General features: G+C 46.9%; 1 protein-coding gene across 3 annotated transcripts in view; it reads left to right on the forward strand.

Annotated features, from left to right (window-relative positions):
• The window catches only part of PRKCD (protein kinase C delta), a 136,000-nt gene that overhangs the window by 32,095 nt on the left and 76,748 nt on the right, over positions 1 to 27,157 (forward strand). For 2 of the 3 annotated variants that reach the window (XM_019547433.1, XM_019547435.1), the window contains exon 1: positions 3,764 to 3,835. The exons of the other annotated variant lie outside the window; for it this stretch is intronic. The gene's annotated coding sequence lies outside the window, so the exon portion shown is untranslated. Of the gene's footprint in view, positions 1 to 3,763; positions 3,836 to 27,157 lie in introns of those variants that run through there. 3 annotated transcript variants of the gene reach the window in all.

Consider the following 27,157-nt stretch of genomic DNA (forward strand, 5'->3'; position numbering starts at 1 on the left):
GAAGATCTGCTCAGGTCCCTTCCGACCCTAGAAACTATGCAACTATGTTACCCAGGTGGAAGGCTGCCCATTTAGGCTTCTGATGTCTAGGGCTGACATCCATTTCACAGCTCTGTACCTTCCCTACATTGCAGCCCATGCCTCCCAGATTACATCCTTCACCCCCTCCAGTTCTGGTCCCCTATCTAGGACCTTTGGGCTCCCCCTTAGCCCCTGGCCCCACCTTCAGGCCAGTCAGAGTCCTGAGACTCTTGCTCTAGGCATTTCTTGTGGTGGTCTCTGGCCCTTTGGCTCCCCTTTGGGTCCTGGCCCCAGCATGGCCCAGTCAAGGGTATCTCAGGTCAGATCTGAGCTGCCTGCCTGTTCTCACCCTCACAACTCCACTGCAACCAGTAAGCCTCAGACCTCTCAAACATCTTACAGGTCTGATCTTTCCCCAGCCAGGACTGTGCATGCATGCAGTGGCTGGAGGTTATTAGGTGCTCCCTACCCACTTTTAACCAAGGAGGTTTGTGGTCCTGGCATTTCCTGGGGCTGCCGCCCCACCAGTAGTCCCACCAGGCCTCCCTACCTTGGCAGAGTTCAATTTTAGGTCATGCCCACGATCTGGGGCTGCCTCCTTCCCCATAACCCCAGCCCATACCTCCAAGTTCTTCTTGGCACAGGAGCTCAGCAGGGAGATGTTCTTCCCCTGCTGGCTGGTGATAAACTAAACTGCCTCCTCCAGCTCTAAGAGCGGGCATTAAATGGTTTTGAAAGCAAATTTAAAAAGCATATAGGTGGCAGGAGGGTGAAGAGGGTGGCACTCACTCAATCTAGCCATTTTTTTGATGCCTTCCTTCAGACACTTCACCAGTGCCTGCACCTCTAATGACAGTGGCTTGCGCCAACCAGGAACAGTGATCCCCTGGAACTTCTCCATTTGATTCTCAAGCTCCTTCACTATGGGGATCACCTGGATAAGGAGGGTGTCTCCAACACTGAGGCTCTTGGTGGCCTTGAGGAATGGCTTGAGGACCACCAAGATCTGGGAGATGGTATCCCACTTAGCTTTGTTAAGGGGGCCGCTGATCCCAATCTTCCCAAGCAAGGCCATCTCATGGATGACCTTCTGTTGCTCCACCAGCCTCTCAAGCATCACGTATGTAGAGTTCCACTGAGTCTCCACATCCTGCATGATTTTGTGCTGTGGGATACTTAGCTCTGCCTTTTTGTCCTGCGGCATCTTGTCCCCCTTGATGCTCTGGTGAAAGTAGCCCTCCACCTTTCTGCATTTCAAAATGAGTTGGCTGGTTGTGGTAGTAATGGCGCTGTCACTAGGAGCCCTGTTCCCCTCCAAGGCGTCCCTGACTATGAGGTGGAACTTGTGTGCCATCCTGCAGCACCTTGACCATATTGGCCCCTTTGTCGGTGACCGTGAACCCATGGGTGAGCTTGCCCTGCCCAATGAGCCACCCCTGCACCATGTGGTTCATGGCCACCATGATCTCCCTTGCGATGTGGGACTCATCCATCACCTTGACTTGAAGGAGAGCCCACTGACGCCCTGACTGATCACACCAGTGCCCTGTGAGGGAGAGGTAGGCATGATCTCCACCCTGGCTGCTCCAGATGTCCGAGGTGAAGCGCAAAACTGCCTGCAGCCCTGCCTTCTGCAGCTCCTCCCTCAAGTACTCCCTGCATGCCTCATACAGGGAGGATGCCACTGTCCTGCTAAAGGTGGTACATGCAGGCACCTCCTCCTAAGTGCCTTTCAGAAGAGACTTGCCTCTAGGGGAACTTTGAGGGGTGTGGAGCACAAACTCAGATTCCCCCTCCTTCCCCATAATTTCCTTAGTTATGGCACTCAGCTTCTCTGCTTCCATTTCCAGCTCCTCCTCTGGCATTGGAAGGTTCACGCTGGGGACTGAAATTGGGGTGGAGACTGTCATGCTGGTGCTAGTGGTTGTTACTGGTGTTAGTGGAAGTGTTGCAGCTGCAGACACTGCTCCCACCTCCTTGTTCCCACTAGCAGAAGACTCATTGCCGCCAGGAAAGAGGGTGTAATTGGAGTTTAGGGGAGTGGGGACTTGCAGCTCTCCCTCTGGCCCCTCTCCTTCCCCTGCCAGAAGACCTAGCACCTGACTTTCCAGCACGCTTCATGTTTGGTGTGCTACAAAATGTGTGTGTGTGTGTGTGTTTATATGTTGCGCTTTCCTGCACAGTGATGACACACTGTCAGGGAAAACACAGATTTCTTTTTGTGCAAGGGGGAAAAAAAGACAGACTAAGAAGAACAAATGAGAGGATTTGTGGGGAAGAATAAGTAGAAAGGGATGGTAGGCAAGGTAAGTAGGAAAGGATTGGATACAACTTGATAATAAGAGACTAGTTAGTGCTTCCAAGCCTGAACCTTTCAGATGCTGCTGTTGCTGCTGCAAGACAGACACAGCTCACAAAAGACACAGAAACAGATCGGTTTACACATGGAGCCTTGTATGCTGTTTCTAAGTCCCACCCCTAGAACACTGTGATTGGAAGGGAACTCAGGGAAATATCACAGTCACTGGCTAGCTACAGATGGCGATATCAGAGCAGTCTTTCTCCCACTCCTCCCCTTCCTTCTCAGTTTCTGTTTCCTGCAAGCCTGCCTTTTGAATCTCTAAATCTCTCCAAATCTTTTCTGAATCGATTCGAATGCTTTCGATTTGATTTGGACCTTTTAATGGGTCTCCTGATTCAATTCGGATTTGGAGAGTCGGATGCTGAATTGGGCCAAATCTCCTCCAAATGTAATCGGTTACCAAAGCTTCACACAGCTGTACTGTAAATGGGGAGCGGTGGTAAATGCTTGCTGGGCATTGAACAAACTTTATAGTATGGAAACAAGTAATTTTCTCTGTTCTTCAAAAGTATGGGAGATTAGTATTCACTTACTGGCAGTAGCATTCTTAGTTTTTCTTAAAGATTTACTCCTAGGCCAGAGCTGACTGAGCAAGTTGCAGAGTCTGGCACTCTTATCCATCAAGTGTTTTAATATTCAGAGCATACTGTGAGGCTTATCTTTTCAGCCAAGACCTCAGCTAATCTAAGGCACTATTTTTGTTTTGTCTTTTCATTTATTGAGTCCTTCCATAGGCATGTGGATACAGTAAAGACTTCTAGGTTCTGTTCCCAATAAGGATTGAGAGTTTAATATATTTTGTCTTTTGGGAGACAGTGTATTGCAATTATCATGTAATTTATCAGCAGTAATTTATTATAGTAATTAAATTGTACAATCTAAGAGATTTTTAATGTCAAGGCTGCACAGTTGAGCCCTTGAAAATCAGGAAATGGTGAAAAAGAAAGGAATGCTGTCATGAAATGTAATCAAACAAAGACCTAACAGCAATACTAGATACATTTGTTCCTCAGTGTTCCCTCCAACTTGTCCTATAAATTATAGGCTTCTTAAAAAGATAAGCCAAACCTTTTTTCCTTAACATGTTTTATATTTAATCTATTGTGGCGTTAATAAGATTTTTTTCCTGAACTTTGTATCAATTAGATATTAAAGCTGAATTTTTCCAAGCTGCTTAAGAGACATGGGTGCCCAATTCCTATAAAAATGAATGGGAATTGGGTGTACTGATCTTCCAGCTGACTTTGAAAAATCTTAAAGAAAATCTAGAGGAAAAACTGTATAGAGACAGTTGAAGGGTTTTATTTTTATTTTATAAAAAAACATTTTAGTAGCAATTTCAGTGACAAGTACATAATATTAGTTTGGATTTTTCTTTTTCATGTCTGGAAATCTAACCCTATCAATCCATGTTATCATTCCATATTTAACAGTATTTACACCATCACACAGGTAAGTCTTGTTTTAGTTTTGTGATTGTGAAGGACGTTTTCACTTAGAGATCACAGAATCAATCAGATTCTGGAAGAGACCTTCTGAGGTCATCTAGTCCAGTAGTTCTCAACCTTTTTTGTACCAGGACCCACTTGTAAATATTAGCCAGCCCAGAACCAGTAAATAGTGTAAGTAGGAAACAGGCCCCTGGCCCTTCCAATGCCCCTCACTCCTGACCTGCTGCCCCTTGCCTCCAGGCCCAAGCCCCCAGTGTGTGGGGCAGGGGTGGGTGTGTGGGGCATGGGAAGACCCAAGCAGCCCCTTGAAGGCTGGTACTTTGCCAGTCTGCAAGGGAAAGTCCATGGTTTCCCACATTTTTCTCCTTTAAAGGAGAATCCATTTTTAAAGTTTGTTTGCAACCTTTCATATATTCTTGTGCCCCACTTTTGGGTTACGACCCTCAGGTTGAGAAATGCTGGTCTAGTCCAACCCCCTGCCTGGGGCAGGATCACCCTTTCCAAATCATCCCAAGCAAATCCTTGTTTAACACATTACTGACTGCATTTGGAGTGGCTAGGCTGGCAGGAGTGGTGCCTGGGGCTAGTGCCCCATTCCCCCACCTGTAATTATGCTGTTGCTGAGAGGTGCTTATTTAGTTTAGCAGTGACTTTAATTGTAGTTTTTCCTGCTCTGGACTCCTGAAAATAAGATTCTTTATTTAGGCTTAGAGATGATTCCAGAAGCCTAATTTTAAGAACCCACGTTTTGAATAAATAGGCACATAGGCTTTATAGGCAATACTGTTTTAAAAGTGTGAAATGGCAAAGGGATTGAGGGAGGAAAATTAAATCCCTGCCTATATATAATTCAAGACGTGGGTTGTAGCTGAAATTTTTGCCTTACCAGCCTTGTTACTGTTTGTTGGGCGGGGGGGTTCTGGGGCGAGTTGTTTTGTTGGTTGTTTTTGTTGTTCATTTTGGAGCATGCGAAGGGGGGTGGTGTTAAGGTTTGATTTAAAAGCATGTAACTGTGGAAAAAGATAAACTTGATCTAACAAGGTTATCTGTGTAACAGGTTTCCAGTGTTTATGAATGATGCCAAATTTTTTTCTGCTAATGAGTGTTCTAGCTTCTCAAATACTCAGAGGCTTAGATCACAATGTTGGCGGTAGCCTAAGTATGTAGCTTGCATTCAAAAAGAGCCACTTAAACTGGATAGTCGCCTGATGTTTTTGGAGTGTGTAATGAAAAATTGTCTTCTAATAACAACACTGTAGAAGGGTTAGATTTAACTTTTTATTTCTTGAATATCACTTGAGTCATTCCATTATTACTTTTACTTTTACTGTGGTAGTAATATGACCTTAACCTGCCAAAACTGACATGTAAAATACTTAGAAATTTGATGACTTTTAAACAACTGATGTAACCTCTAGTGTGCTTGATTGCATTCATTTAAGGGCAAAAATGCAGCCTTCTATCTTAATTAAAACTAAGTCTGCAGTGCTTTGAAAAAAGAGGAGATTTATTTAAACATAACATGGAAATGTTCTCATGTGGTTTCTTTAAAAGTATCATGCTAGCACTTGTGTTACTGATAGTTTGAAAAAAACAAGAGGTTTTATCAAATAACTGAGAAATGTAATCAACTGAAAATATAAGTAAAATAAAAACATGAAATTCTGGATTGGAGCCTAGATATTCAGCATGATTGAGGACTGGATTAAAGAGGGACACATTTTTGTCTTTAATTTGTCTGTATCAGAAACTGCTGTGGGATCAGCCCTTGACTCTTGGAGGGCCAGTAGATTCTTTGTTTGCATACAGCTTTGTCCTCCATAGTCCTTAGACTTTTAACTGACTCTACTATAACGAAAGTTTAAATATTAGTTTTAGAAGTAGAGGAAAATCATCTTGCTCTCTGAAACTACATCCCTACAGCAATGAGAAGTGTCTTGCAACTATCCTAGAAATGTTTGGGTGGCCTTCTGTTTTTCCTGTCATCCAAATGGTCATTTTTTGCATGGCTATATGGCACCACCCCTGCCCACAGGGGAGGTTGAGTGGCCTTTGCCAGGCTAAGGGTGGGATGGCACATGCCCACCTCTCCTCCCTGCTTTCCATCCTCCCTCCCCCCACCCTGCCACTACCAGAGCAGATCCGAGCAGTGTGAGGGCAAATGCAAGCTGCTTGCTGCGGGCTCAGGGCTCTCTGGGGCAAAGGCAGCAGAGTGCAGAGTCCCAAGCCTGCAACGGGCAGCCTGCATCTGCCCCATGCACAAATCGGGGGGGGGGGGCACATGCTCCCCCATGCCTCCCCTTGGGGATCTGTGCAGGGTGCACATACACCCTAGATAAGCTGCCTGTGGCTCCATTCTACTCCTCACCCCAGCCCTGGGTCCCATGCACCACCCTGTCTGGGCAGCACCCCCAGCCCCTCCCCACTCTCCCTCACCGTGGGGGGGCCTTGATCTGCACCCCCCCCACCTCTTCCCCACCATATACTTACCTGCAGGGAGCTGCTGCCCAGCTGTGTTCTGAGCCACATGCATTCAGGCAGTGCCTCCTGCATCTTGCCCCAAACATCCCCTTGCAGGATGGAATGCTGCTTTCCTTCAAGGGGAAACCAGACATTTTCCACAGGAATCCAGGCATCTGGTGGCCCCTGATAGGCAGGGCTCCCTGGGGCTTGGGCCCTGGCCCCACCAACCCATGCATTAATCCACTTATACCCAGGAGCTGGAACTTTGGCCCCCAGCATTCCTGACTCCTGGGCTGTGGGGTTGTCGATCCATTTAAAGTGTGCATCCATAGCTTTGGAGCCAGGAATGCTAGTAATGCCTTCCAGGTTGCACCAAAGTCTTGAAGGGAGCCGCATCGCCTTGCTGCCTGAAGCCTAGGAACTTAAAAGGGCTGCTGGTGCTCAAACATCAGCGGCCCTTTAAAGCATCAAGACTTCTAAAGGGCTGCCCAAGACTGACTGGGCTGCCTGAGAGGTCAGCAGCTCACCAGCCTGTCAATGAGCCTGTCCAGTTCACTAATAGGCTTCTGGGGAGGTGGGGAGGCGGCATGGAGCAGACCTCTCTCACCCCCTGGCATGAAAGTGTGCATTTGCCTCACTCCAGCCAGGGGGCTCTTAATATGTGGTTGCCCATAGCACTTGTTAGTTTTATAGTGCTACAAACTTTGCAGCACTACGAACATGTTTAGAAGCAGCCTATGTAGCCATACCTAGTAGTCTGTATGTGTAGGGCTACATGCCCAGCCATAGAATTTGGGGTTTGGAAATAGCAACGTTGCCCTGTAGGTGAAAAAAAATGGCTGCTTAGATAACAGGAAAAGAATAGAATACCACCTTTTGTTCATCTGGCCTCAAATGTAGTGGTCCCAGGCAGCCTGGAGAGCAGCTCCCACAGGTAAATTGGGGGGGTGAGAGGGATATTGAGGTCCCCATAGGGAGGGAGTTGGGCAGGACTGGGGCTGAGGCTGCTGCTCAGCTGGGCAGTGCTTGGAGCCACAATGCACGGCCTCAGGGCCCCTGTGGGGAGTGGGACAGGGCTGCAGGCAACTTGTCCAGGGGGCAGGGGGTGGGGCCGACTCCTCAAGATCTGTGAAGGATGGAGTGGGTGTTCACTGTGGGTTTGGGTTCCTGCCCTACTGCCCTCCTCCAGGGTCTCCGCAGCCTGGCAGGTTGGAAAGCTGCTTGCGGCTGTGAGCTCTGCACTGCCCTGGCAACACGTTGCCTATGCATGTGGGGCTGCAGTGAGTGACATAACCCTGTGCTGCCATCCCTGCTGCGTCCGCATGCATGGGAGATGCATCAGTAAGGCAGCACGGAGCTTGCAATGGCAAGCAACTTTCATGCATGGCTCCACTGTTTCCTGCAGTGTCCGGTCACATCCGTCAGGCTGTGGAGACTCTGGGGGAGGGCGGCAGGGTGGGAGCCTAAGCCCACAGCATGCACCCATCCTGCCCCTGCCCTGTACACAGAACTGAGTGGCATGGGTCCCCCCTGCCCCCTGGGAGCACACGCAGCAGCAGGGAGCTGTTCTTCCTGCCCCAGCCCACAGCAGGCAGCAGGGTGATGGTGGGGAAGGAATGGGCTTTGCTCCACTGTGGCAGCCACTGCCTTCTGTTGGGGGCAGGGGGCTGCAGACCTGGGTCCTTAGCCCCATAGCCCTGGCAGCTAGGGCCCCCCCTCTGGCAGGGTTGGGGAGGCAGGGGGTATGGGTGGTTTGTGATTTATTTGTTGGGTTTTTTTAATTGAGGAAAACCAGGATCCCTGTTGATAACTGGTATTAATTTTTAGGTTCAGGATGATAAACATGATGATAAGAGGTATTAGCTATGAAAATAAAATTTTATTGATACCATTGTAATGCTTGTATAGAAAAAGTACATTAAAAAGACAGGAGTATTTATCCCGCTCTCTTACCCTTGCTTTGCACCAGGAGTCTCTGTCCACACTACGCTGGGGCACTAAGCATGGCTCCAGCCTGGCCCCATGGCAGCAGCCAGCAGCTCACATGGCTGCTATGGCAGTGCGGCTGGGGCTCATGCTTAGTGCCCCAGGCTAGAGCGGGGATGGAGCCTGCCATGTGGAGCAAGGGGAAGGGAAAAGAGGAACAGAGGCTGTAAGGGTGGGGTGGAACAGAGGATGAAGTTCGGGAGTGGGGGAAAGAGAAGCAGAGGCTGGAGGGGATGGGAAGCGGGGAGCAGAAGCTGGAGGGGAGGGAGGGAGAAGCAGAGGTTGGAGAGAGCATAGGAGGAAGGAGCAGAGGCTGGGGGGAGGTGTAGGAGGGGAAGCAAAGGGGGAAGGGGGGCCTGAGGCTGCAGGGGGGCAGGCATAAGGTGGGGTTAGGGAGAGGCACAAGAAGGGGGCAAGCTGCTTGACCTCTACACCGTCTGCCCCCCCTGCGGTGGTGAGAGGGATGAATTGAATAATTAGATTCTATATTTGGCAAATTATAACAGGAGGCTCTACTAGGCACAAGTGAACTTCAAGACTGAGACAGCCAGCAGCCCAACTATGACCAGTCAGTCTTGCCTTGCCTACAGACCCATGTCCTAAATTACTGTTTCAGCTGATTGCAGCTCCTTTTGATGATTTGTCCCGTGAGCACAAGGCTGAGTTAGCCAGGTCTGGAATGTCAAAATTACTTCTATGTATGTGCATGCATGAACACATTCGGAGGTGTGTGCAAACACACTTGCACACACACAAATTAAACTCGAAATTACTTTGAGGATGTTATTTTGGAAATATTTTTAGCAGAAGTGTAGAAAGCTCTTTCAGTAGCTGGGGCAGAGATGGGGGAGGGGAGAATTGTGCTGACCCATGGAGAGCAGGGGGGGAAGAGGGATGCGGGTAGGAGTCTTACCTGCCCAGTTCTCCTCACTCTAGCAGCACCTGTGGCTGCAGCAGCACAGGCTTGGATTGCTGCCAGTGGGGGACAGGCAGCAGTATGGGCTCTCTGGGGGCCACTTCCAGTGCCCATTTGCTCCCCCATACCCTCAGGTGCTGGACTGTGTCCTTTGTGGCAAAGCCTTACCTGGGGAGGGGATGTCATTCCACCCTCGCCCGTCTTGATGCACAATGGTAATGGGGCTGTACTGTATCTATGGGGCACTTACATCTGGGAGATGCAGGGCTTCCCCTGCCATGGTAAAGACTCCTGGGTGGGGGAAGGGGGTACCTTCTCTAAGTCAGCACCCAGAGCTAATTCTCTGCTTGTCAACCCCTAGTTCTGTTTTGCAGATCAAACAGAGGCCAAATCAGAACTCATCGTGAACAAATCACACTTTGAATGGTTAAACTACAGGGTTGCTTAAGATCCTGTAAAACTAGTCATCTTAGTTTTCCACCTTGTTGTTGCTACTTGTCAAGCGAGATCAGCTTGCATTGTCTCCAACAAAATATCAAGCCAATTCTGTGGAAAACCGGCAGCTTGCTGTGCTGCTTTTTTCCATTTGGAATGTTGCTTGGTGTTTTCAAGGGAACTTTACGTTGTTGCTGACATGTTTTCACATAGGTGAAAAATGACCACAGTATAATTCTGATCTTCAACTTTGTCCTGTGCTTTTGGAAGAGAGAGACTGTATGTGGTCTCAGAATGTGGAAAGTTTGTCTCTTGCTGCAAAATGTTGCTGAAAAACCAACTTTCAGTGATAGCTAAACAATCTAGGAAATGTCATGTTTGTAGACAGAATTTTCACTTGCATCTTCTTAAAATTACAGGTATCCCATTTAAAAGGCAGTTTTACCTTGCATCTATAATATATCACCTTAGGCTGAATAATTATGTTTGCTTCAGAGATTCAGATATTCCTCTTACTGAAAAGTTTAGTTGCAATACTAACATCTAGATGTACTGATTAGAAGTCTACCTTTTTTCTCCAAAAGAATCATAAAAATTGCACTGGATTCATATGCAAGGTCAGTCTAAACTTGGGGCCTTTAACAGTCTCGACTCTTGTAAAATTTTTGTGCATGCAGCAGAAATACTGAATCAAAATTTTTTTTCAGTGGAGTTTAAAAAATATATTTTTACTGCATTTAGCCCTTTGGACTTTGCTTGGTTATTTGAAATGCTTGTAGGATTTAGTAAAGGCAGTCATAGTTCAAAGTCTTTATCTGCAATCACCAGTTTATTGGAAGACATAGGTGTCATTCCACCCCCCCGCCTTTTTTTCCTTCTAAAATTGAACCTGAAAAGTGAAATTGATTCACATTCAGGATAAATTAATAACTTGGGTAATACAATACCTTATTTACAACACATGTTCATTAAAAGAGTTTAAGACTAGCTAAATGTGGTGGTCAATCTAATAATGTTTTACCAGATACTAACAAACATTGGACTTCATCTGAAAAAACAAAGCAAAACACGGTTCTACTTCCTTTACACTCTGTAAATGGTTCTTACCTTTCCAGGCTTTCTACCTTTGTTTAGGCAAGGGCTTTTGACCCTAATTACCGTCAAAGATTCTTCGTATTAATGATTAATACAATATCAGTAGCAATTTTTATTGCAGCCATAAAGGCAGATGCTGCCTACAATACATTGGATAGCCAAAACAGAAACGGAAACTGTCAGAATTGCAGTGCCTCTACTCAGACTGAAAATAGTATGAATACAGTATGTTAACTGAAAGGTCTTTCTCAATGCTGTATAGTTTATTACCAACAAAATGGGATTCCAATTTTAGATGGTACTTCCAAGTGTTACTGTAACACCTATAATGCAAAATCGGCCTCTCAGTATGGTGTTTTTTCTCTTCCTAGTCCCAACTTAAAACAGGGAAGGATCAAAAAGGACATAATAAAGGGACAGAGGAAAATTATGCAAGCCACCAAAGGATTTTGTTTAGAAGTTTATCTGAGCCACTTCATTTTATCCTTATAGGGAAAATAGGACTAGAGGAAAGCTCAAGAGACAGTGTAGTTTATCAGAAATCGCTTCATGGTATCTGAGCTAATGTCCTTCCCAGTCCTCTGAGAAAGATGAATTGGCTGCAAATGAATGCTTCTAATGTAAATGACAGCAGTAAACATTACTTGTCTGTAGAGAGCAATCATATACTTTCTGCACTATCCTGCACTGGCATGCTTGTCTTATTTCTTTCTGCACTTCATCTGGAGTTGCAGCTTTGATGTAAATCAAACTTTTATATAAACACACAGGCAGAGTGCCTGTTAACCATTAGGCTCCAGTCCAATATAAACACTGTTAAAATAATCCAAGTCTCTATGAAATTGACCTGGAAATATCCTAGAAAATTTCATGCCATCGGCATTAACATACATTGTCATTTTTTGTGCTATTCTGTTTTCATGGGAAAATGTGCAAGCTGGTTTGCTTACTTTTCTTGAGAGCGGATCAAATCTTTGTCTTATTAGGGTCATTGGGACTACCGGTTCATTTGTCAACAGGATTAAGATAAGACCTACAAGGAAGTTGCTGATTGTCTGATGGGAGATTGCAAATGTGATATGGAAATCTTAATTTTTATGATGTTCATTCAAATGCAATCCAGTTTAACCAAAACTTTTCATCTTGTGTCAGTTAGATGCACAAAGTTGAATGAATGGATAGTCTGGTTTAAATTTTTGGCAGGAAGACATATACCTCTAAACCAGTCTAAACCCACATCTGACACAAACTACAGACTTCATTTGCAGAACAAAGAGTGCCTGTACACGTGCTCTGGGGTGGGGAAGTGCGTTTTAATTAGAGCAGTTCTCAGGAGCTGCTCTAATTAAAATAGATTCCATAAATATCATAGGCATTAGGGCTGGAAAGGACCTCGAAAGATCATCAAGTCCAGCCCCCTGCCCAAAGGGCAGGAAGTCAGCAGGGGTCATAGTATCCCAGCAAGATAGACATCCAAATGTCTCTTGAAGGCATTCAAGGTAGGTGCTCAAGCACTACCTCCGGTGGCAGTCTATTCCAAACCTTGAGGGCTCAGACAGTAAAGAAGTTCTTCCTTATTTCCAGCCTGAAACAGTCCCGGAGGAGTTTGTGACTATTCAATCTTGTCATCCCTTGGAGAACTGTAGTGAGCAGACGTTCCCCCAGGTCCTGTGAGCACCCCGATACACTTGTAGGTGGTCACCAGATCACCCCTGAGCCTGCGCTTTTCCAGGCTGAAGAGTCCCATGGCTCTCAGCCTCTCATCATAAGGTCTGTTTTCCTGACCTCTTACCATGCGCATGGCTCTCCTCTGGACCACAATGTCTCTTGTATTCAGCATCCTGCATTTCAAAATGGTGACAGGGGAGTTTAACTACAGCTCATTGAACAAGCTTTAGTTAAAGTGCCCCCGCTGCCATTTTAAAACCCGGGATGTTGAATACCCAAGACGCTGCAGCACTCTGGAGCATTCTGATGTGGAGTCTGATTAATTGAGGCTGCTCGGATGTGTTTTAACAGAATGCATCACAGCATGTGTAAAAGTGCCCTGAGAACCAAATAGACTTGTGAGTGAATTTTACTTTGCTTTTTAACAGTGGCCTTCAAAACCCAGTGATGAAGCAGAAAAGGGTTTGGGAGACTTTGTACTTGTTACTCCTGTAGCATCCATATTCTAGCTAAATGGAGGGCTCTAGTCTTCTAAGTGGACATAGTTTTACTTGATTTAGTGGGAGGATGTTTTGACTAATCTTTCTGAAAACAGAGATTTCCAAAGAGACATGGCCACTTTAGAGTAGTGGTTTTCAACCTTTTTTCATTTGTGGAGCCCTAAAAATTTTCAAATGGAGGTGCAGATGCTTTTGAATGGTAACTGTGGGTATTCACATATTTTGATTGGTCGTAGTCATCTTTCACAGACCCTTACATTTCTACCTGCCCATGTATACCCCTTAGGACCTTCCCAAGTACACCTAGGAGTATGCATACCCCTGGTTGACAACCCCTGTCTTCAACATAATCTGCAGACTCCCACAGGTCTGTGGGCCACATGTTGAAAACCTCTGCTCTAAAAAAATGATATTGAAACAAGTTTTGCATTAAAGTTTATATTTTGTAACATTAGTATTATAACTCCAAGTTTTTTGTGGGGTGAGGGGATTTATCTCTCAAAATAGGACTGCTCTGCATTGCCCTTTAAGCATCTGTCATCATCTTGAGGTAATCTGTTTACTTTGACGGGACTGTTAAGGAAATGCTTTAAAGTTGTGAAGACTGGGACATTACAAGGGATATAAAGAAAGTAGGAGTTAAATTATCATGGAAAAGATGTCACTCGTTTGAAATATCTGCTTAAATCCAGTCATCTGTCCAGATGATCAAAGAATAGTTGTATTGGGCTCCAAATTAAGTCCTAGCTAGTAGATGCAATGAAGTACTTGAGGGCAGTGATAGTGGGACACAGATCATGAGAATGTCATGCATACTGTAGTCATTGTGTCACACATAATGACCTTTAGTATATACTGGAAAAAGCATTTTTAATTACTCCAAGTATCAAAGTAATAAATGTGCATAGATACTACCTGCTTTGTTAACCTCATAATGTTGGCTGATATGAAACTGTAATATGAGTAGGGTTTATCAGTTGGCAAGATATCCTAGAAAACAGGAGACTTTTACAGGAATTTATTTTTCTTTTAAGTAATTAATTCATAATTGTGCATCTCTAGTGGGGAAAAAAGATGACAGATGCACTAAGGTATAGGGTTCTTGAGTCTAGTTCAGAAAGCAAAGTTACCTTTAACAAAATTGCACTCACACTCTATTGGTCTGTGGTTTAGTATGAGATTTAAGAGGATCCCAGTAGATTTTCCCTACAAATAATGAAAAATATATGCAAAATGTTAAGTCTGTAAAGGCCAAATGTTATTTTAGGGCAAACTTATTGAACATAGAAGTTATTTAATAGAAGGGCTAAAAATCAGTTTCTTAATTTTAATAAGGTGAATTCTGAAATTCATTGTGTATCCATAAGTTCAGCTCTAATTTGAGTATAAAGTATTGATCTGTTAGGAAAACGTATGGGATAAAAAAATTGGTCAAAACAAAATAAGACGAAAGAGGGTCAATAACGAATTCTGATGAGAAAAACAATGTATCATTCCAGATAAGTTTTGAGGGTCCATTTTTCCTCTGTTATATACATGGATATCCCACTTCCTGGAAAAATACATGGGAGTGAAATGGTTTTTGTTTTAAATTGAAACCTGCTCATGAAAGCCTTTTGTAAGAAAAACATATTGGAAAACTTAATATTGTGAACTAAAAAGTAGTAAGCCTAAAACTTTCAAGAATCACCTCATCAGTATTTTTTCATGTTCAGATGTGGAGAAGTTTAACATTCAAACTTATTTTAGCAACTGTTTTGGGTAGAGCTGTTTTCTGAGCCAGTGTGGTACTTCTTATGGTTTTAAGAAACTTGGTTGCCTTTCTTAGTGCTGCAGAGAAATCAGACTTAGAACAGCAGGATGCTTTATAAAATATTATATGCCTACATTGGTAATGAACAATTTGTCTGGTATTTCTACCTATTAGTTCTGTAGTCCAGCATTTCTCAACCTGTAGGTCATGACCCAAAAGTGTGTCACAAGAATATTTCAGAGGGTCATGAGTTGCAGCAGGGCAGAGGGGCAGTGGGAAGGCACCTGCCACTTCCAGCAGGGGAAGGGGTTGGGGGAGAACCGCGTGGCCAGGCTGGTGACACCAAGGCTGGTGCCTGTGCTTGTGGGGGCAGGGCAGCTGGGAGATGCTGCTGGGTGGGGAGAGGTGGGGAAGGGGCCATGACCAGGCTGCCTGGTGTGGTGCAGCGGCCCTAGTCCACAGCAGGGGGAAGGGCCACAGGCCTTTCCTCCTCCCTCCAGCCTGTGCCAGGGCTGGACTCACTCTGCTGCCACCCGCATGAGCCAGAACTGCTGCAGCTACTACACTCCAGCCCACGTGGGGCAAGGGCAGCTGCCTTCTTCCCTGCCCCCCCGCCCCCCCAGCAGGGCTGGGGGGGCAGGCAGGGGGCTGTGGGTCAGGAGTGAGGGACACCAGCATGGCCCCGGAGGGGCAGTACAGGAGATTGGGGATCAGGCGCCAGCAGGTTCAGGGGTGTGTGGCTGGGGACAGGCTGTGGATCTTTGCAAATGGGTCCCACCAGGTAGAAGGCTGAGAACCACTGCTCTAGTCCACACAGTTCCATATTTCTGGCCTGTTTCAAAGTTGTCATAATTTCCTCTGGATGATGTATCCACTGCTGTGAGGTTTGCAACAGTGGAATGCAACGGTGTCTTTATTTGAAGGACTTTGGAAATGAGTCCTCTCATTCTTATGAGAAGAAAAATATAACAATAACCAAGAAACTTAAACCAGCATTGACTTCTTAACGTGCTGCTATTTATGAGGTCTAGAATATCTGCTGAAAACATTTGGTAGGGGACTGGGAGGAAAGCCACAAAATTTGCCCTTTGCCTCATGACCATCTGGAAGTTGGAGGGGAGACTGTTGCTTCAAGATGAACTTTGATGGTCCTTTGGCAACACTTCTGGTTTGTAATGTTTGAAATTAAAAATATTTTTCTACAAAGATGTGTATTACAAACAAATGAAAATAAAACAGTCCCCAAACTCAGAAGTCAGCAGATGTTGGAAGCAATTCTTTGACCTCTTTTCTTATTTAAATCAATGATATCTGGACTAATTGTAGGGCGTGACTGTTAATTCAGTAGATCTCCAATTTATTCCAAACTGCTTCAGAATTTTTAGCATGTTCCCCAGAACATTGTAGTATTTAGGTCATGCTTGCTGCAGATTACTTGAGACATTCTTTTTGCCATTAAATGTCTTACTGACCACTAAGAATGGTTACACTTTACACGCCAGTCCACTTAAAAGTGAAACCAGAACTCACACACTCATCTCACTCGTAGTGCAAAGACGAGTCCAGGGAGGGACCATATTTGGCTAGCACTCCGTGTGTTAGAGGGAACTGTATGTATTGCTTGGATGTGTGTGGTTTGTTTTTCCTTTTAAATATGACTGAACTTTGGATAACTAGGTGTTTGGCAGGGATTTTAAGTAGGGCTGCACTGATAGAGATTTTGGGGGCCGATGGCTGATTTTTAAGGAGGCATATCAGCCAATCCCGATCCAATTTCCAATACACAGCCAGGTAGCTTAAAGAGCAGTGTCCAGCTGGTAAGCATTGCTGATGCGGGTGCATGTACACCCCCTGAGATTGACCGCTGCAGGTGGCACCTGCGGGCAGTTGTCACTCACCACTCTCCCTGAGCCCCCGCCGTCAATGCTGCTGGCAGCATCTGTAGGCAGTTGCTGACTGTCACTCACCACCCCCACGCCCCTCGCTGCCGACACCTGCGGGTGGTTCCCACTTGGCCTACCTTCGCTGCTGGCATTACCATGGCTTCCTGCAGGTGGTCCTTGCTTGCCGCTGCTATAACCCCGCTGCCGCCTGTGGGCGATTGCCATGCACCCCCCAGCCTTGGGAGGCATGAGGTGTTCATGCTGGTAAGTCTGTTGTGGTGCAAGGGCAGGGGAAAGAGAAGGAAAGGGGAGCAGGGGGTGGGGCAGATCGAGGCTCCGGCAGTGATGGAGGGAATGGGGCTGAAGGTGGGGCAAGTGCTGTCCAGCCAGAGTGGGGCAGGGCATGGGACAGAGCTGTGGCTCATCTGGGGAGTATGGTGCGGGGGACAACTTCTGCTGCGTGCACCCTGGGAGGGCATAGATTCATAGATTCATAGATGCTAGGGTCGGAAGGGACCTCAATGGATCATCGAGTCCAACCCCCTGCGTAAGCAGGAAAGAGTGCTGGGCCTACATTACCCCAGCTAGATACACATCCAACCTTCTCTTGAATACCCCCAGGGTAGGGGAGAGCACCACCTCCCTTGGGAGCCCGTTCCAGACCTTGGCCACTCGAACTGTGAAGAAGTTCCTCCTAATATCCAATCTAAATCTGCTCTCTTCTAGCTTGTGGCCATTATTTCTTGTAACCCCTGGGGGGGCCTTGGTGAATATATACTCACCAATTCCTTTCTGTGCCCCCCTGATGAACTTATAGGCAGCCACCAGGTCGCCTTTCAACCTTCTCTTGCGGAGGCTGAAAAGGTCCAGTTTCTCTAGTCTCTCCTCGTAGGGCTTGGCCTGCAGGCCCTTAACCATACGAGTGGCCCTTCTCTGGACCCTCTCCAGGTTATCCGCATCCTTCTTGAAGTGCGGCGCCCAGAATTGCACGCAGTACTCCAGCTGCGGTCTGACCAGCGCCCGATAGAGGGGAAGTATCACCTCCTTGGACCTATTTGTCATGCATCTGCTGATGCACGATAAAGTGCCATTGGCTTTTCTGATGGTTTCGTCACACTGCCGACTCATGTTGGGGGGGGGCATGGGGGGGGGCATGCCCCCAGATCTGCTCAGGGTGGGGTGGGCTGCTCCTGCAGGCTGGGGCTGGGCCGGGCTATGCTCGGGGTGGGCACCGGCGGTGCTGGGAGGGGGGCTGCAGCCACCCCCAAATTTGGCATAGCCCCCACCAACCCTTCCTGCCAGTGCCGCTGCCATCTACCCTGAGTGCACCCCAGCCCAGCCCACTCTGGGAACAGCTTGGCACATCCTCCAGCCCCAGCCTGTAGCAGCAGCCTACCCCATGCAAACTGGGGGCACAGACCCCTCATGCCCTCCTGGGGTGCGCACAGCAGTGGGAGCTGCACCCCCTGGCTCAGTCCGGTGGCCTGTCTCTGCTGGGCAGTGCCTGCCCTAGCCCCACTCCCTCCTTTACCACAGGGGCCTTGATCTGCCCCCCTGCCCCATGTCCCTTCCCTCCCCCTCCCTTTCCACCAGAACAGAATTACCAGCTGGATGCAGCTCTCCTCACCGCCTACATGCTGCACTGCAGCTGTGCTCATGCAGGGAGCATTTATCAGCAAAATTATTGGCCACATCAGGCAAAAAAGACCAATTTCTGATGCACTCAATTTTCTTTATATTTGTGCCAATCTGATATCAGACTGATTGTATCAGTGTACCTCGAATTTCAAGAATTACTTTCGATTTAGAATGAATCTTTTTTGGTAGTAAAGAGAAGGCTACAGAAGTGTTCTACAGTTTCTTACAGCATATTACTATCATGCTGTAAAATCCTAGTGGGGACAAGGCTCTATAGGTTTTGCTGTAATGTTCCTCAAAACTGTACCACTTCGCTGTTCACCAACGTACATCATAGAGACTGGTCTCTGCTGGGATTTTACAGCAAGATTACCTAACAACTGTTACCTGATAACTGAAGAACAAAGGTAGCTTTAATTCTTTGTCAATGGCCTTGAACTGGCCTAGCTTATTACATCATGTCTAGAGTTTTGAAGATTTTGCTGCTTGTTCTTCCCACCCTTCCCCTTATATGTTTACTTTTTGGCAAGCTGATTACCCCTCTGGATAAGAATTTGAGACTGCAATGAGACAGGCTGTTTTAAAAAGAAGCCACCAACAAACTCCTCAAAAAGCAGAACTCTTTCAAGAGATATAACTGAGTTTGTGGTTTGAAAGGTCAGGTTTGCACCTAGGTATTGAGGAACAGTGAAGACAGCTGGGGCACTCAATGCATATGCTTCATTAGTATACGTATTGCACATATGGATTTAGAGTTCATAAAAGTAAGCCCAGGCTTATATTCATTCCACAAAATAACACCAGCTTGAGCCAGCAGCGTAAGTGAACATAGGGCAAGCTTTCTTTCAACTTTTACAGTGTTTTACCATACTGACTTGGAGCTCCCTGCTTAGGCAAGCCTCCATGTAGTGTAATGGTGATTTATAGCTGGGCTGAAAGACTTGAGACCTCAATTTAATATGCTTTCCAAAAGAAACTATGACCCAACCCATTCAATTAATTTTTGTCTGTGACTTCATAGAATCAGAGAGAAATAGGGCTGGAAGGGTCTTCAAGAGGGTATCCAGTTCCAGCTTTTCATCCTTGCTTAACCCTGTTTCTCAGGACCTCCAGCCTGTCTTTCCAGAGGAAAAAGGACATAAATTATGTTTTCTTGATGCATATGAATATTGAATGTCAACTATTTGTTTCTGCATGGCAGGAGGTACAATTGTGGGATCACACATTAGATTCCATTGCACCTTATTCCTTGCAGGGGGAGTCCAATCCCAGGCTCCCCCTGCACTGGCAAGAAGCAGGCTCCCATGGCTGGGAATCCCACACACCACAGTTGAGGGGCTCCTAGCCAGGGGGGTGCTCCACATACCCCAGGGTGGGGGAGGAAATCATGATTCTCTCACCCTGGTAGGTGTGGAAAACCCTCATGCTGGCAGATTGCTATTGTGGCAATTCTTCAGCCCTAGGGGTTTCTGCATCCTGGAACCCTAGGGATTGGGGCAGCTGAGATTCCCAGAGCCCAGAGTTTTCACACAACCCTGAGTCCTAGGGATTATGGCACCCACAATCCCCAAAGAGCCACAGTTTCATGCAATATTGAGTCTTAGGGATTGTGGCAGCCATGATCCCCAGGGCCTGGGGTTTTATGCCAGATGTGGTCCACACCTGTGGCTGGTAGCCCTGTCAGCTGATGCAGTTCCCAGCTGTAGGGGAAACTCTGCTACACATACAAATTAAAACTTGATAGCAACTGGCTATAAAGGGTGTTTTTATACATATGCTCCAGGAGTTTGGGGGGGGGGGAGGTTGAATTACAGCGACTCTGAGAGCCACTCTAATTAAAGTGCTGCCACATCTTGTGTATCAGCATCCCTGCTCTTCAAAATGATGGTGGGGGCACTTTATCTAAAGCTCGTCAAATGAGGGAGGCTGCTGGAGCATGGTAATTGCCACATTCCAGCAGACTTAATTAAGTAAGTCTGCTCTGACATGCTGGAGTTGCAGTGCATCTGAGCAGCCTCCCTGCTTGTGTATAGGCACCCGAAGTTAGTACAGATTTTTGAGATTTAACTTTGTAGCTGGTTGGAGCTTTTTATTGTATAATAACTACTTTGTACATGTAGTTGCTCTCTGAATAATAGCACAGTTAACTAGTTAATTGTGCAATACCTGTAACATCTAGAGAGGGCCACTGTGTATTAGCAATAATCAGTTCCTAGTTTAAGGGGACAAGCAAAGAAATAAGCCAAAGTAAGTTAAAACTGTGAGGCAGTTGAAGAACATTACTCATGTAGATTCTGATTAGTCTCTTGTTTACACTGAATTATGATAAGTAAATAAGTTGGTATTAATTAACTTTTACTAAAGCTGTTTTCCTTCCTTGATGAGTTCATCTGAAATCCTAATCCTATGGAACAGAGCTTCAAGCTATATCAATTAATGGACTAGTATAGGAGGACTGCCAATTGATTAGAGCAGGGTGGGCAATTATTTGGGCTGGAGAGCCACTTAAGAAATTTTGATGTGTGGGGGGGGTACTGACCCAGCAGGAGGGGGAGGGGGCAGGGTGGTGACACAGCACCTCGTGTGGGTGGTAAATTAGTTCTATCCAGCCTTGTGCCATCCACCCCGCACCCACTGCCAAGTGTGCCTGGTGGGTGGGGTCCCTATGGAGATCATCCCAGGACACCTGTGGGGAAGGTGTGCTTGGCCAGGTGGATGGGATAGGGCCATGGGCAAGCAGGCAGGAAGCAGCATTCAAGAGTGGGATGGGGGGCAAGCCTGGGGTCAGGGCTTTTGTCATGGGTCAGTGACATCATGGGGCTGGGGCCCAGGGCAGAGCCACAATCTGCTCCCCTCACTCCCCTTCCTGTGGAACTTATGCCCATTACAGGGCTGTGTGGAGAACAGATCACACCTCTGCCCCAGGACCCAGCCTGCACTGCCACCACCCCACGATCCTGGCCTCAACCCCAGCCCCACCTGCCCATCCCACTCCCAGACACCGCTCACTGCCCACTTGCAGCTCTGTCCCATCCACCTGGCTGAGTACGCCCTGCCCACTGGGGTCCCAGGCCAGCCTCCATGAAGATTGCACCCCAGCAGGTGGATGCAGGGCAGACTGGTAGTGGCAGCTACGCAGAGAGTCTGGCTGCTGTGCCACCCCTGCCCTGTTGTATGTTCAAGAACAGCAGCACTAGCTGCATGCGCCACAGCCCAGTTTGCCCCCCATACCTAGGCTGCGTAGGGCTGAGGGACCTGCCATGGGCCAGACAGAATCCCTTGGTGGGCCAGATCCAGCCCACGGACTGTATTTTGCCTACCCCTCGATTAGAGACAGAATCACATGCTGTAGAAATTTGAATTACAATGGGGAAGTTCTTTCAGCAGGGCAAACATTGTTGATAGGTAATTGCAAACTGAATATATGAAGTTTTTTAACTTCTGGAGCTATGCAGGCCAGGTTGAGCAGGGCCCCATCTTGGGTGCCGGTGGGTGTTCACACCTGTCTGCCACGGCTCAAGTCTGCAGAGCCCCAGGCCAGCCCCTGCTTCCCCCCTAGTCCCCGCCTTCCCAAGGGGCCAGCTGAGCTGGTCTGTCCATGGCAACTCCCCACCATGCCTGCTTCTCCCTGTACCACCAGAACCCGACCACAAGTGTGTGGCCTCAGTGCTCTGGTGCTACCCCTGCCCCGTGTGGGACAGGGTGCCATCTGAAGGCCTGGCTGGGCCCTGGGCTCACCCACCCACTGGGACCCTCTGGCACAGCAGCCCAGCATCGTGCCTGCTCAGGCCCTGGACCCACCTACCCGAAACTCCACTCCAGGGGCGGGCCAGGCTGGAGGGTGCAGCCTGGGGATGGGGCGGGGTCAGCAAAATGCAGACAGCAGTCCCTGCCTGTGTTCTCCTGACTCCCCCCACAGTGCCTGCTGCGGCACTGGAGCACCATGGCTGCTCCAGAGAGCCCAGAGCAGGAACATTAATTTTTTTTTAAATCATTTTCCTTACAAGCCTCCTGGCATGCCAGGGAAAATGTCTCCATGTGCCACTAATTGGCATGCATGCTGGGGGTTGCCTGTCCCTGGGCTAGATTCTATTCCATCCATTAGGCATTTAAGTGGACTTAAATGCTTAAGTGAGATTCTGTTCCACACTTGTCCCTGAAAATCTATTAATACATCTACTTTTGCAACGCACAAGTTACAAAATAACGGTGAGGAGGAGAAGGACCCATTCCCCTTTCACATTGTTTTAGAGTCAGCAACTCTAGCAGGGTGGAATAGACTCACGCATAAGTGTGTTAAGTCCACTTACAACAGGTGGAATAGGATCTGGGCTCTTTTGTTCAATTATCAGAAGATACCTTAACTCGCTAATTGCTATTTAATAAGTTAACAATGCTGTCCAGACAAATCCTGAACTAGGTTATCAAGGGAATCTGATTTCCTTGTTTAAATTGAGCATTTTGAAACATGGAATTTTTTAATGCTATGTTATTGGGTTTTTTAACTACTTGAAATAAATGACTAACTTGATCCAATTTTTAATACTGTTTTGTCATCAACTCTTTCAGTAGAAGAACTTATATGCACTTTACAGGGAGGCTGGGGCCAGGTAGGATCAGTTGTCACCTCCTTACCCCTGCCCTGCCCTGCATCCAGTGGTGTAAACAGCTGTGATGGGGAGCCGAGGACGGGTCAGTACCTCTCCCACCAGCCCTCAGCAGCTCACCAGCAGCTTAAGTGGCCCTCCAGCCCAAATAATGGCCCATCCTTGGTGATACTAGTACTAGCTGGAGACAGTCTCTGCTACAGTTGTCTCGCTGACAGGTTCCTATAGGAAGAGGAAAGGAGCAGCTTCTTATTACCCCCTAGCTGGAGAATTCATATTTGGGTGGAAACAGATATCATCTGACTTCTCATTTGTGCTGCCTTAATATTTTTAAGGCACAAATGCTGAGCAAGTAGATGTCCTGATCCTTTGGCCCCCTCTACAGGTTACATGTATTGCACAATTACCTGATTAACTGCACAATTAATTTATCCTGGCTACACATGCAAATTAACTGTGTTGCCTTAAAAATGGTAAAACAATGGAGAAAGAGGCACAATTATCAGTTACCACTAGTTTATTGATTAGATACTATGAGAGTAAATTTTCCAAGTGTGGTATACTATTCTGCCTTTAATTAGAGTTATTACCATCTATATTACAAGTTCTAGAGGCCTCAGTTTCATGATCATTTTAATTAGTCCACTCTTGGCCTAATTTTTTCCCAGTTTGGAGGACTTGTTCTGTAGTACACTTCTCTGGAGGCAAAGTACAATTCATTGACCTGGAAATCCCAGGCTTCCTCTTGTTTTGTTTTGTTTTGTTTTTTATAGTTTCATAGTAGCTAGGGTCAGGAGACACCTGAACAGATCATCTAGCCTGACCCCCTGCCAAAGGCAGGAATGAATGCTGGGTTCACAAGACCCCAGACAGGTGATCATCCAACCTCCCCTTGAATTTGCCCAAGGTAGGGCAAGTTGATTCCAGATTTTGGCCACCCTTAAAATATTGCCTTCTGCTCTGTAACCTAAACCTGTTCTCCATCAGCTTATTACCATTGTTCCTCGTCACCCCAGGTTGTTCTGGGGAGAAGTGGGCCCTACCTATTTGCTATTGATCTCCCTGATGAGTTTGTAGGCAGCCACCAGGTCTCCCCTCAGCCTCCTATTGCTGAGGCTGAACAGGTTCAGGTCCCTCAGTCTCTCCTCATTGGGCCTGACCTGCTGCCCTCTCATCAAGTGGATGGCTCTCCTCTGAACCCTCTCCAGGCTGGCCACATCCCTCTTGAAATGTGGCGCCCAGAACTGGACGCAGTACTCCAACTGAGGACTGACCAAAGTCACATAGAGGGGGAGTATCACCTCTCTGAACTGGCTTGAGTGGCATCTTTGGATGCATGACAAGGTATGGCTGGCCCTGCTGGCTGTGGTCTGGCATTGGCGGCTCATGTTCATCTTGGAGTCCATAATGAATCCAAGATCCTGTTCTGCCTCTATGCTTTCAAGAGGGTAATTCCCCAGCCTGTATGTATGCTGTGGATTGCTTGCATTTGTCTACGTTGAACCCCATCCTATTCTCATCTGCCCACTTTTGTAGTCTGTCTAAATCTATTTGCAGCCTCTCTCTCCCTTCAAGTGTGCCCACCTTGCCCCACGCCTTAGTGTCATCAGCAAACTTGGACAGCGAGCTTTCCACCCCCTTGTCCAAGTCACTGATGAAGATGTTAAACAGTGCGGGCCCGAGAACCAAGCCCTGGGGTATCCCACTGCTCACATCTCGCCAGGTTGAGTACAACCTGTCCACCACTACTCTCTGGGTGCGCCCCATCAGCCAATTTTTTACCCATCCAACTGTGTAGGCATCTTATTGATGAGGGTGGGGTGAGAGACAGTGTCAAAGGCCTTCTTAAAGTCTAGAAAGACTACATTCACGGTGACATCATCATCCAAGGATTTAGTCACCTGGTCATAAAAGGCAATCAGGTTGGTCAGGCAGGACCTGCCTTTGATGAACCCATGCTGATTGCCCCTGAGCATGATCTCCCCTGCTGGCCCCCCCACAGATGTGCTCCTTTGTTGCAAAAAGCGGTTCGTTTCTTTGGAGGCCCGCAAAAATCACAGACGCACAAACATCAGACGGTACAAAAGGATGTATTTGTTTGCAAACAAGGTCAGAATGGGGCATTGATGCCCAAATCAGCTTCTGACAAACTAATTGTGTTTGCAAGCGGAATTTATCTTCTCTCTCCTGAGCATGTGTGCAGACACTGGAACTCTTACAGCTCACTTCCGTTTCATACAAGCATACATGTAGTTACATCATTACATACATCGCATGTATAGTATAATTACCTACTTAAGTATGCAGGGCGGAGAGGTAAATATGCGTCAGCTCATTAAGCATGCCCAGAAACTACAACAGTTCGCCAAAAGTTCATTCCCCAAGGCCACAGTCAATTGAATTCTAGCTTCTGCAATCAGCATGAGAAAGGCTAAGGCGGGACCGGGGGAGAAAGGAGCCTTGGGCAGTATTTCCTTCTTATCAGGTGCAAGATGCAAGCTGCGCATTTCTAACACCTTGATGATTCTCTCCAAGATCTTCCCCAGCACTGAGGTGAGGCTTACAGGCCTATAGTTACCTGGGTCCTCCCTCCTCCCTTTCTTGAAAATTGGGACCACATTAGCCAGTTTCCAATCTTCCAAGGGCTCCGCGATGACCCCTGCGAGCTCCCTCAACACCCATGGGTGGAGGGCATCTGGACCTGCAGATTTAAAAATGTCCAGCCCTTCCAGAAGATCCCTAACTACATCTGCGCTCACTGAAGGCCTGACATAGCTATCCCCAAGATTGTCCCTACCTCTGGTAGGTGGGATTTCCCAGTCCCTGTTCAAGAAAACAAGCAAAGAAACTGTTAAACATTATCAGCTTTCTTGTCTGGTGTAGCCACAAGATTACAGTTTGTGTCTTGCAGGGGCCCTACATTGCCTGGTGCCATCTTCTTGCTCCCAATGTGCTTGAAAAAGGACTTTTTGTTGTCCTTAATTCTGGACGCTAGCCTGAGTTCCATCTCTGCCTTGGCCTTCCTAATAGCCTTCCTACACTCATGGGCTGAGGAGGAGTACTCCTCCTTGCTGATAGCTCCTCCCTTCCACTGGCTGTACGCCACCTTTTTAGTCCTTGGGCATTGCTGAGTGCCCTTGCTGAGCCAAGGGCCTTTCTGAGCATTCTTACCCCCCTTGCTTCTCTCAGGGACTGTTATCCTTTGGGCCTGGAGGATCGCCCCCTTAAGGTACAACCATCCCTCATGAATTCCCATCTTCTCTACCTTCTGGGCCCTCAGTGCCTCCCCCGCTAGTCTCCTAAGCTCATTGAAGTTGGCCCTTTTAAATGCATTTTGATGGCTTTCCCTTCTTTAGGGATAATTGCTGTTTTCAAGGCTACATTATATACTTGTTCTTTGTCATAGTATTCGGTTCAGAATTAAGGAAGTGTGACAACTTGTTACACTTCAGTTGCTACCCAATACATGTTCTTTGACATCAAGGCGAAAATCTTACAGTTTTTTCTCATATAAGTCATTCTGTGGGAAAGACATTTCCACATCAATGCAGCAAAACATTTCTATTTACTCTTCTGACATCTTGTTAAACTCTTCCACGTATCCTAGATTTACAGTATCTTTAGCTTTCTTGATTCCTATATTCACTATGAAAAAAACCAAAATAAAACACCATTTGCCCTATCTGACTCATTTTGTGTTTAAAGCCTCCACTTTTGGAGTCGGAGACTGGACAACTCTCTTCCCTGCCCTGCCTTGCTCTTGTGGCTGCAGGAAAAATACAAGTCTTGAAAATATGAAGCAAGTATAAAATAAAGGTTTGAAAATAGTGGCATCAAGAAGAACCAAATGACTTCAGCCATGAGTAACTTTGGGGGCCAGACTTTAATGAAAGCAGTTAGCAAAGGGGTTGGCAATTATTTTGGACAGAGGGCCATTCACCAGGTTACACAAACTGTCGAGGGCTGCATGGGCAGCCCCACCCCTTGACAAGTGGCCCGCCTCCTGGTTGCCATCTTGGGACTGGAAGTCCTGTCCCCTAACCCCTGACTTTTGACATGAGGAATCCCTCCCCTTGCCACCAGAAGTACTCCTTTCAGCAAGGGGTTTTGCCACGGCAGAACCAGAAAAATACCAAGTTATATTCTAAAAAGCAAACATTTACAACATTCATTAATTTGATTTTAAAAAATCTTTTTGTCCTGATAGACATGTGTTTATGTAGTGTACATAGAGGTCATCACACAATAGTTTAAAATGAAGACTTACTCTTGTAAACTGGTGGGCATGGGTGTGTGTGGGTATGTGGGGGAAGGTGTAGGTGTGTGTGGGGGTGGATAGGGGTGGAGGGGTGGGTGTGGGGTGAGGGAGCATGTGACTG

The sequence above is a fragment of the Crocodylus porosus genome, unplaced genomic scaffold (assembly GCF_001723895.1).
Source record: "Crocodylus porosus isolate Cpor-Errol unplaced genomic scaffold, CroPor_comp1, whole genome shotgun sequence".
In the NCBI taxonomy this organism is placed as follows: domain Eukaryota; kingdom Metazoa; phylum Chordata; order Crocodylia; family Crocodylidae; genus Crocodylus; species Crocodylus porosus.